Below are 11064 nucleotides of genomic sequence, written 5' to 3'. Positions count from 1 at the left end.
ACTTGCATTTGCAACATTTAAGGGATTTAAGGTTTATTAGATGGATGCGAAGTATGCTTTTCTGAATGGAATCCTAGAAGAGGAAGTGTATATAGAGCAACCTGAAGGGTTTGCCTTATCAGAAGATAGTGACATGGTGTGCAAATTACACAAAGCCCTATATGGATTGAAACAGGCACCTAGGGCATGGTATGAAAGACTACACTCTCATCTTGTGAAGATTGGATTTCAGAGAACATGTAAAGATAGCGACATCTACTTGAAATCAGAAGGTGATCAGATTCTGATATGTGAAGTGTTTGTGGATGACATAATCTTTGGAGGAGATGATAAAATGAGTCATGCGTTTGCAGATGAAATGAAGAAAGAGTTTGAGATGCCTTTGATAGGAGAAATAAAGTTCTTCATTGGTTTACAGATTCAGCAAATGAAAGAGGGTATTTTTATTACCCAGTCCAAGTATGTCAAAGAGGTATTGAAGACTTTTGGCATGGAGGAAAGCAAACTGGTTGGTACACTTATGGTGTCTGGTTGTAAACTAACTAAGGAAGATGATTTAGCACTGGTGAATGAAAAGGAGTACCGGTCAATGATCGGTAAACTGCACTATGTGGTGCACAACAAAGCAGATATTGCTCATGCAGTAGGCATAGTAGCTCATTTTCAGAAATGTCCAAGAGAATCCCACTTGGTAGTTTTCAAAAGGATTCTTAGATATCTGAAAGGAATAGTTGATTATGGATTATGGTATCCATATAATGGTGACTATAATCTCAAGGTATATATCGATGTCGATTGGGAAGGTAATGTGGATGATCGAAAAAGCACAACCGATGGAGTGTTCTTTCTCAGTGGAAGATTAGTATCATGGACAAGTAAGAAGCAAAGCTATATTTCCCAATCTATAGTTGAAGCAGAATATGTGGTAACATTTATGTACTACACTCAAGTAATTTGGATGAAGCATGTATTGGAAGGTTTCAAAGTGCCTGCATCTGAACCGGTGAATATATTTTGTGATAACACAAGTGCAATAAATATTTCCAAGAATCTGGTATTGCATGCTAGAACTAAGCACATTGAGCTTAAATATCACTTCTTGAGAGAGAAAGTTCAGAATAAGAAGGTTGTACTACAAAATGTTTGTAGTAAGGAGTAGCTAGCATACATATTCACTAAGCCCTTACCGAAGACTACATTTACCTATTTGAGAGGTGAACTAGGGGTTCTGCCCCTTCATGAAGTGAATTAAAGTTGTGTGCTCCGCATCAGTCAAGTACTACAGTGACAAATTCTTCAAGATTGATGTGTTGAAGGATGCTACTCCTTAGGGGGAGCACCATAGTAGATTTTGGAAGCTTGTGCCTCCACTTTGGCATTGTTGTCAAAGGGGGAGAAGATATCTGATGTATGGAGGAGAAGATATCTGATATTAAAGATACACTGGTCTATGATGTCTACAGTTGCAATGCTACATTGAATATTACCATCAATGCCAAAGGGGGAGATTGTTGGATATCATTGGCATATGATGAACTAGCATGTTGATATGATGATAATGTATGTTGTCATTGATATCAATAAGTGTAAGTGAACTGATATGCAGATTGAAAGAAGTTGGTGAACCAGTATGAAGAGGCATGAAGAGATCTAGTGAACGGGTGTCAGGCTTTCACTAAGTGTGACTACCGGTTGGTAGTCTCAGCTCTATGGTTATCGGTTTGGCGATCCAGCTTGTGCGATGCAACCAATGATACTCTGTGATGAGTTAGCTAAGAGATGTGAATGAGATCAAGGTGCCACGTCAGCCTTGTGCACGTGAAGGATTGAGGTATGAGAAGATTGACTGCATTTGAAGTCTACCTCAAGAATGATCATTCTTCTTAGTGGTATGAGAAGAAAGTGTGATGGGTTACTGATTCCAATGTACAGTGATGAATGAACGATGTAGATTGTCTTGTGATCTGTTTGAAATTGTAATACTTTATGCAATGTGTTTGGACAGTCAGGAATGGACTGCCTATGCTGTAAACCTAAGATGCTTAGACTTTAGGGTTTATGCTACTGACCTGACTATTGTCTATAAGGTCGATGATATTTGTTATTGTAAAGTTGTTGGCAAATATTGTGTGTATCCGAGTGATGAGATACTTGCCAGACCAGTAAGAGGAAAACTATAGAGTATGATTGCAGAGTAGAGGAAATGAAAAGGATCTGCCTTGGCATGTAGTGTTGTTATCAGATCAGAAGTTTTACTTGTTGTCTTCTAATCATTTCAACAGTTAGAAAATCCCTTTACCAAGTAGCTTTAACAAGCTTATTGTAAAACCTGTAACTAGGTGACTCGAGATCATTGAGTTCTTCAAATCCTCTCGCGAGGTAACCTCTAACAGGGTTTCAACCTTTAACAGGGTATATAACCATCCCTTAACCGGGTGATCTCTAATAAGATTGGTTCCTAACAAAACCTTATTGTAAAGTCTTTAACCGGACTAGGCTCCTAACAGGGCAAGCTTCAAAATAATTCAAAAACAAGCTTGTGGGTATTCATCCCCACCGTGGTTTTTCCCATTTGGGTTTCCACGTGAAAAATTTGTGTGTTATGTGTTATGCATTTTTCATGTGATGTTTATGAAGTATTTGGTTGAAAGATTATGCATGAAGAGTTAATAGGCTATGATATTACTAGTATACCACATGCATATGTTTATGGGTGAAGTTGATATCAAGTATTGATCGTATTTGAAGTGTTCAGACTTATCAGTTTATGATAGCTGATATCTTACTGTGGTTAACCGGTATTGCCATGGTTAAGTTCAGTAATGGTGACAACCAGTTGGTATTGTGTTAACTAGATAAGTTGTTGAGAAAGTTTTTGCATCTATGAATTGGTTGGAACATTAAATTCACCAAGATGTGATGTTTCTTCAACCTCTGCTTCCTCTTGTTGAGGAATTTCACCTTCTTCAATTTCCTTCTCTTTATTAGTATCTCTAGCAGTTTGTTGTTATGGTTTTTTTGTGGTTGTCTCCTGTGGTGTTGAAGATGATTCAACTTTCTTGGACCCTTTAATTGTGAAATTGATTTTGGGTCCTTTCCCCTTGGATTGCGTTGCAAGGGCCGAGGATAATGCTTGTGAATCTACTTTGCCCTTGGTTCTTGTTTCAGCCATAACTGTCTTACCAACTGGGCCATCACTATTATCTTTGTCTCCAGAACTATCAGGAAATTGTTTCATTCTAAGATTATTTTTTAACAACCATGCCTTGGTGTTTTCCAAAATAGGAGAGATTCTTTGGGTGATAGACTTACTTTCTTTTTTGACCATTGCACCGGTGGAAGTGGAGAGTCGACAATCTTCTTTTCATAATAGATTGGATCTATTATGTCATCAGTTTCTTCCATGGTCATTGGGATCTTTGCCAAATCCAAGTTTTCAATCTATTATAGGGTAAGACGACTGAAATCCATCCTTCTTATATTTTCTTCATCTTTGCAGTTCGTCCATACATCCTCAAGCCTATAGACATGGGTGTAACTTCTCTTGAGCTTGTTCTTCATGCCACGAAAATCAAAATTATTCCATGCCTTGAATCTTCTCATAATATTCCATTGCATTTCTTCCTCCATGTTCTTGGCTTTGGGGTTAGTTATAACTGAGTACCTGTCGATAGATTATGGAAACTTCAACCCGGTCTTATGTGCTTGCAACTGCTTTTCATGCACATAGATCATTTGCCAACACAACTCCATGAGAATGATCTTATCGGAAGGATTCCTTGGTAGAATGAAGGGCTCACCTAAGAAACATCCGATCCGGATGTAAGTGAATGTTGGGAACTGAAGAAAAACACATCCAAAATGAGACACCCTGTTATATGCAGCCTCTGATAATCTTTTCTTCTGCAGCCTTTTATCAAAAATGAACTTCCAGATAACAAAGAAGGCATCATTAACTCTTATAAAGTGGCTACCTTGATTCTTGATTGTGATTTGATCATAGTATTCCTAGACAGGCACTAATCTCCTGTCACCTTTAGTAGACAAACTTGGATATTGCCTCATGGAAGCAACTGCATAAACCAGGTAAGAAGTCATATAAAATTTCAATGTCACTTTGACTTCTTTCAACTGTGCATAGAGTGCATCACTGATCTGCACACCCCAATCAATCCTAGCAGCCCCTTTCCTGATTATATTTATGTAATAACACATCTAGCTTTTTAAAGTAGTGAGAATCCTTTAAACCCTTCACTCTTGATAACATGGTGACCATATCGTTGTACTCCTCATTGAAGTCACTCCTGTGAAAATACTTAGGCCATCGCGAGGTGGTAGAATTTCTGGCAGCAGAGAGGTGCACAGTATTGATCACTTTCTTGCATTTGATCTCATTTTAATCATAGTACTCCTGAGCACTTTCTTGAGAAATGTCGACTACTTCTTCGACTAAAGAACCTTTGAAAACGTTGTTGAAGAAGACACTATCCAAATTCATGATCAAATTTTGATCAACATCCCTAACCTATCTTATATTTGGATCAAAGTGATCTGCTACTACAAGTACAAAATCCATATCACGAGCTGCAACTAGGAAGGAAGCATATTTATGCAACTCGGATTTGATCAAGTTTGTAAGGCGGGCAGGAGCTTTCTCAACTTGATCAATAAACTCCTGCATACTGACATGTCCATTTTTTGTATCTTTGATCTCCTTGATGTTTGAATCTACTGAACTTTCTAGGTACAAATTCAAGTACTTATCGTACTTGTACTTCATCTTCTTTGCTGATGTTTTACCTGAAGAAGATTCCAACTGACTTGAGGAGGGCTCTGATTTGTCATGAGAGGGCCTTGACATTTGCAAATGACTACATTCAACACTGAGGATTAGCTCGTTTGATAGTTATCATCATCAATAAAATCAAATTTTATCAATCGGACTCAGAACGGGCTTGGGAACAAAACTGTCAAAAATGGCAAGTTGGGGAAAAAAGTCCAATCTACACCTTAGGAGTCAAAATTTGCACATTAGACTTTAAAGTCCAATGTGCAAAGATAAAACATCTTACTTGCATATCAGACTTTAAAGTCTGATGTGCAACTTGGGAAAAAAATCATTGGCACATCGGACTTTAAAGTCTGATGTGCAATGGAAGGGCAATCCGATTGACGTGTCGGGTTTTAAAACCCGACATGTTAATCGAATAATCTCCCCTCGCATATCGAACTTTAAAGTCCAATATGTAGAGGAATCTTCACATGCAACCTGTGGATCGGGTTATAAAATCCATCATGCAGGCTGGGAAAAAGGAAAAGCAGATAGATCTTCGCACATAGCCTGTGGATTGGGAGATTTGAAGAACAATCGGATTTTAATGTCTGATACGCCTCCAACCAACATAAAACCCAAAGAGAAAATAATGTTGGGGAAAAACCCAAAAGGAATAAATAAAAATAGAACAAAAACCTACCTCAATCCGCCACGGTGAATAAAAAATCCGATGGAGATTCGACAAATCCACAAGGTAGGCAAGCAAAAACGAAGGAGAAAAGAGGAGCCATGCGCAGAGGAGAAATCGCAAACAAGAATGAAGAAATAAACTCCAAAAAATTAATAAATAATCCCTAACTTAGCAATTAATACGACCATTAATTACCAGTTTACGCAGTGCATGTCAGATTTTAAAATCCGACATGCAAGACTAAAACCATTGCAAGTCGGACTTTAAAGTCCGACATGCAACTTTTGACCGAACGACCTGTAGATCGGACTTTAAAGCCTGATATACAGGAGAAGGATTACCTACAGATCGGACTTTAAAGTTCGATTTGCAGGTATAAAACCAAACCTTTGCACATCAGATTTTAAAGTCTGATGTGCAATTACCTTTAAAAAGAAGGAATAAAGTCCGACTTGCAGGAAAAACTGCAAATCTAAAGAACTCATAAAATAATAAAAACGAAAAGCAAAAAGCTAAATGAGCTAATCGACAGAGTCGATCAAGCTCCCTCGAAGGTCGTAAGGTACAAAACATACCAGTTTTGTAGGGTTGCCTCACGATTTTGGCTGCGCTGAAATCGAGGACAACAACTCAAAAAACTGTTTGGTGAATATTTTGTCACTAGCAAGACCGACACATCGGACTTTAAAGTCCGATGTGTAACGGAAGGACGATCTGATTGACGTGTCAGGTTTTAAAACCCGACATGTCAATCGAGCAATCTCCCCTCGCATATCGAACTTTAAAGTCTAATATGCGGAGGAATCTCCAAATGCAACCTGTGGATCAGGTTATAAAATCCATCATGCAGGCTGGGAAAAAGGAAAAGCAGATAGATCTTCGCACATAGCCTGCGGATTGGGAGATTTGAAGAATAATCGGATTTTAATGTCTGATACGCCTCCAACCAACATAAAACCCAAAGAGAAAATAATGCAGGGGAAAAACCTGAAAGGAATAAATAAAAATAGAACAAAAATCTACCTCAATCCACCACGGTGAATAAAATTTTTGATGGAGATTCGACAAATCCAAAGGTAGGCAAGTGAAAACAAAGGAGGCACGCGCAGAGGAGAAATCACAAACAAGAATGAAGAAATAAACTCTAAAAAATTAATAAATAACCCCTAACTTAGCAATTAATACGACCATTAATTACCAATTTATGCAATGCATATCAGATTTTAAAATTTGACATGCAGGACTAAAATCCTTGCAAGTCGGACTTTAAAGTCCGACATACAACTTTTGACCGAACGACCTGTAGATCGGACTTTAAAGTCTGATATACTGGGGAAGGATTACCTGCAGGTTGGACTTTAAAGTCCAATCTGTAGGTATACAACCAAACCTTTGCACATTGAACTTTAAATTCCGATGTGCAATTACCTTTAAAAAGAAGGAATAAAGTCTGACTTGCAGGAAAAACTGCAAATCTAAAGAACTCAGAAAACAATAAAAATGAAAAGAAAAAAGCTAAATGAGCTAACCGACAGAGTCGATCAAGCTCTCTCAGAGGTTGTAAGGTACGAAATAGACTAGTTTTGTAGGGTTGCCTCACGATTTTGGCCGCACTGAAATCAAGGACAACAACTCAAAAAATAGTTGGGTGAATATTTTGTCACTAGCAAGACCGACACATTGGACTTTAAAATTCGATGTGCAATGGAAGGGCGATCTGATTGACGTGTTAGGTTTTAAAACCCGACATGTCAATCGAACAATCTCCCCTCGCATATCGATATGTGAGGTTTACCCTCCTGCATATCGGACTTTAATTTCTGCATGCAACCTGCGGATCGAATTATAAAATCCATCATGCAAGCTGGGAAAAAGGAAAAGTAGATAGATCTTCACACATAGCCTACGGATTGGGAGATTTTAAGAACAATTGAATTTTAATGTCCGATACGCCTCCAACAAACAAAAAACCCATAGAGAAAATAATGCAGGGAAAAAACCCAAAAGGAATAAATAAAAATAGAACAAAAACCTACCTCAATCTGCCACGGTGAATAAAAATCTGATGGAGATTCAACAAATCCGCAAGGTAGGTGAGCAAAAATGGAGGAGAAAAGAGGAGGCACGTGCAGAGGAGAAATCGCAAACAAGAATGAAGAAATAAGCTCCAAAAAATTAATAAATAACCCCTAATTTAGCAATTAATGTGGCCATTAATTACCAGTTTATGCAGTGCATGTCAGATTTTAAAGTCCAACATGCAGGACTAAAACCCTTGCAAGTCAGACTTTAAAGTCCGACATGCAACTTTTGACTGAATGACTTGCAGATCAAACTTTAAAGTCCGATATACAGGGGAAGGATTACCTACAGGTCGAACTTTAAAGTCTGACCTGCATGGTTCCTTTAAATGTCCAACCTGCAGGTATAAAACCAAACCTTTGCACATCAGACTTTAAAGTCTGATGTGCAATTACCTTTAAAAAGAAGGAACCCTGTAGGTTGGACTTTAAAGTCTGACCTGTAGGAAAAATTGCAAATCTAAAGAACTCGAAAAATAATAAAAATGAAAAGCGAAAAGCTAAATGAGCTAACCAACAGAGTCGATCAAGCTCTCCCGGAGGTCGTAAGGTACGAAACAGACCAATTTCGCAAGGTTGCCTCACGATTTTGGCCGCGTTGAAATTGAGGACAACATTCTTCTAATTGAATTATTAATCAAATTACAGATTTGATTAATTACCCTTCTTCTAATCTAGCCCACTAATCAAACTAAGGTTTGATTAAGTGCCCTTTAGCCACTTAATTGAACAAATCTTATTTATTAAATTAATAGCCTTTTCCCTTTTAATTAAATTCACATTTGATTAAAAATCCCCTTTGCAATCAAATAAATCAATATTTTCTTGTACATGATCCCCCCACTTGCAAAATCCTATAAATGCAAGTTGCACCTTTTTGGCTAAAATAAACCTTTTATTTTATCTGAAAATACCTATTACTCCCCCATACTTGCATTCTCCTACATTTCTCATTAGCATGATAATATCCTTCTAGAACCTATCTAATCTCCTCATTATCCTAATTAATCCACTTTGTTTCTTCCAAGGTTGCTCACACATGTGTGAGCACATATCCCCCTTCTCCTAAGGTAGAACCACACATGTGGGACCACATTGAATTTAGCATATCCTTTCAACTTGGGACCACATTCCCCCTTTAATCTTGACCCTTGATTAGTAATAAATTTGGGCCATTCATTTCTAAGCCTTCAACTCTATATGATGAGCTCTTGTCTCATATCAAAGGATCCCAATATTCACTTTATGCATCCTTATTATAGTTGTTTTGCATGTTATCAAGGGGCTCTCATTGTGCCTCTCTCGAGCATTAGGCCATCTTAATTGCATCATGTTTGGACTCTATCATGTGTTAGATTAGTCATTTAACTTAATTGCATATCAATTTCATAGCATTATCATCTTCATCTTAGCTTAATTAGATCACTTAATCCTTCAATTTGGAAACACAACTCCATTTTGCATATCATCTTCATATCATTAGTTTCAATCATTTAATCAACTAGGATCTTAGTTGCATCCATTTCGATTCTAGTTCATCATCCAAATCTTGTTCTTTAGGCAATTATCTTAGAGATTAAGTGCTCTTCCAAGTGAGGGCCACCTTGAATCTTGAAGGTCCTTGGAGATAGAGGACAATGAGACGATTTTGAGAGATTTTGGTTAACTAAATTTGTTTTGTTAATTTTGATCTCTAATGCAATGTCTGATTGGTGTGCTTGTCTTGTTTGTGTCTATTGTGTAGGTGAAACATTTTGAGCATACAACTGGTATTATGCACGAGTTCGATGATGAGTGGCAAAGGAGATTTGTGGAGGAGGGTTTGCAAGGATGCGTGGATATTGTGGTGAAGGAGAATGAGGAGGTGATTCCAAACGATGATTGGGGTTTAGGTTGTGGGGGAATGGGTGCCAATGATGCTTGGGATGTGGAAGAGGTGGTAGCTTCTTTGACCCATCTTGGTTGTGGTTTAGAGTGTCAAGTGCTAGTGAGGGAGACCGCAAATCAAAGGATGAGGTAGTAGAGCCGACGAAAGAAGCTGAGGATGACTACTTTCTTTTGTAATTATCTTTATGCAACTATGCCCAATTTTGTGGTCTATGGGCTTTCTGATATGTCTTTTCCTATTTTTTGTATGGTAGTTTTGGGCTATGGGATATGTAGAATAGTATGCCCAATTTTTGTTAAGTCTATGGGTAGTATACTAGATAGCAAGGCTACTAGCTGGAAGATAGCAAGGTGTCATAGCTGGGATATAACTTCTATCAGTTCTCCTTTCAGACTTCTCTCATCATTAATGTATAAACCTTGTATTTTTAATATAATGGGTGTTGCCCCTCTGCAACTATTTAACTATGAAAATAAAATAAAGTAGTCTGTCATATAAATATGAATTTTCTATTTATATCTTATTTATCTCTTAGTTGAATTTGAATTCTTTTATTATATATTAATAAAATTTAAATTTATTTGTATTTATTTTTTAAAAATTAGTCCCATTAAAGTACATAATAATGAAGTTTTAAAAAAATATTTTATAAGAAAATGATAATAAGTGCTATGAATGCTCTATTCTACATTCATAAGCTTGATTGTAGCCTAACATTAACCCTAAACCTTATCTCACCATAATTGAAACCTAGCCCTAAACTTAACTCTAATCCTGGAATTAAACCCTACCCACAACTTGAACCCTAATCTAACCATAATTGAACCCTAACCCTATTTGAATCCTAACACTAATTGTAACACTGATTAAACACTAATTGAATTGTGATATTAACCCTGTTCCTAATTGAACCTTATCCCTAACCCTCATAAATTCTAATTTAACCCTAATGTAATTGAACTCTAATCCTAATTTAAACCTAACCCTAATGTACTTGAATCATAAACTTAATTCTAACCCTATTTGAAATCTAATACTAACCCTAACTATGATTAAACCCTCATCATAATCAAACCATAGCCACATGATAATATCCCTAATCTATATGTATTTCCCTAACCCTAACCATCTCTTGCCATAATTGAAACCTAACCATAACCTAACCCTAAACTTAATTATAATCGTAGAATGAAGCCCTAACTATAACTTTTACCCTAATCTAACCATAATTGAATTGAATCTTAGCCCTAACCTAAACCCTAAACCTAATTGAACTCTAATCCTAATTTAACCCCAACCCCAATTAATTGAATCGTAATCCTAATTTAACTCTAACCATAATGAAATTACATCATAAGGTTCCCTAATTGAACTCTAATCCTAATCCTACCTATAATTAAATTGTTACCATAATCAAATGCTAGTCATAATTGAAACCTAAATCTAATTAACTATAGCCTTAACCCTTGACCTTGATCTCGCCAATTGAATGCCAACCCTAACCCAACCATAAAATTAACTCCAACAATAGAATTAAACCTTACCTACAACATGAACCTTAATCTAACCTTAATTGAACCTTAAGCCTAATATGAACCCCAACCCTAATTGAACCTAGCCCAAACCCTAA

The sequence above is a fragment of the Cryptomeria japonica genome, chromosome 10, assembly GCF_030272615.1.
Source record: "Cryptomeria japonica chromosome 10, Sugi_1.0, whole genome shotgun sequence".
NCBI lineage: Eukaryota > Viridiplantae > Streptophyta > Pinopsida > Cupressales > Cupressaceae > Cryptomeria > Cryptomeria japonica.
Note: the sequence above shows the minus strand (reverse complement) of the source record.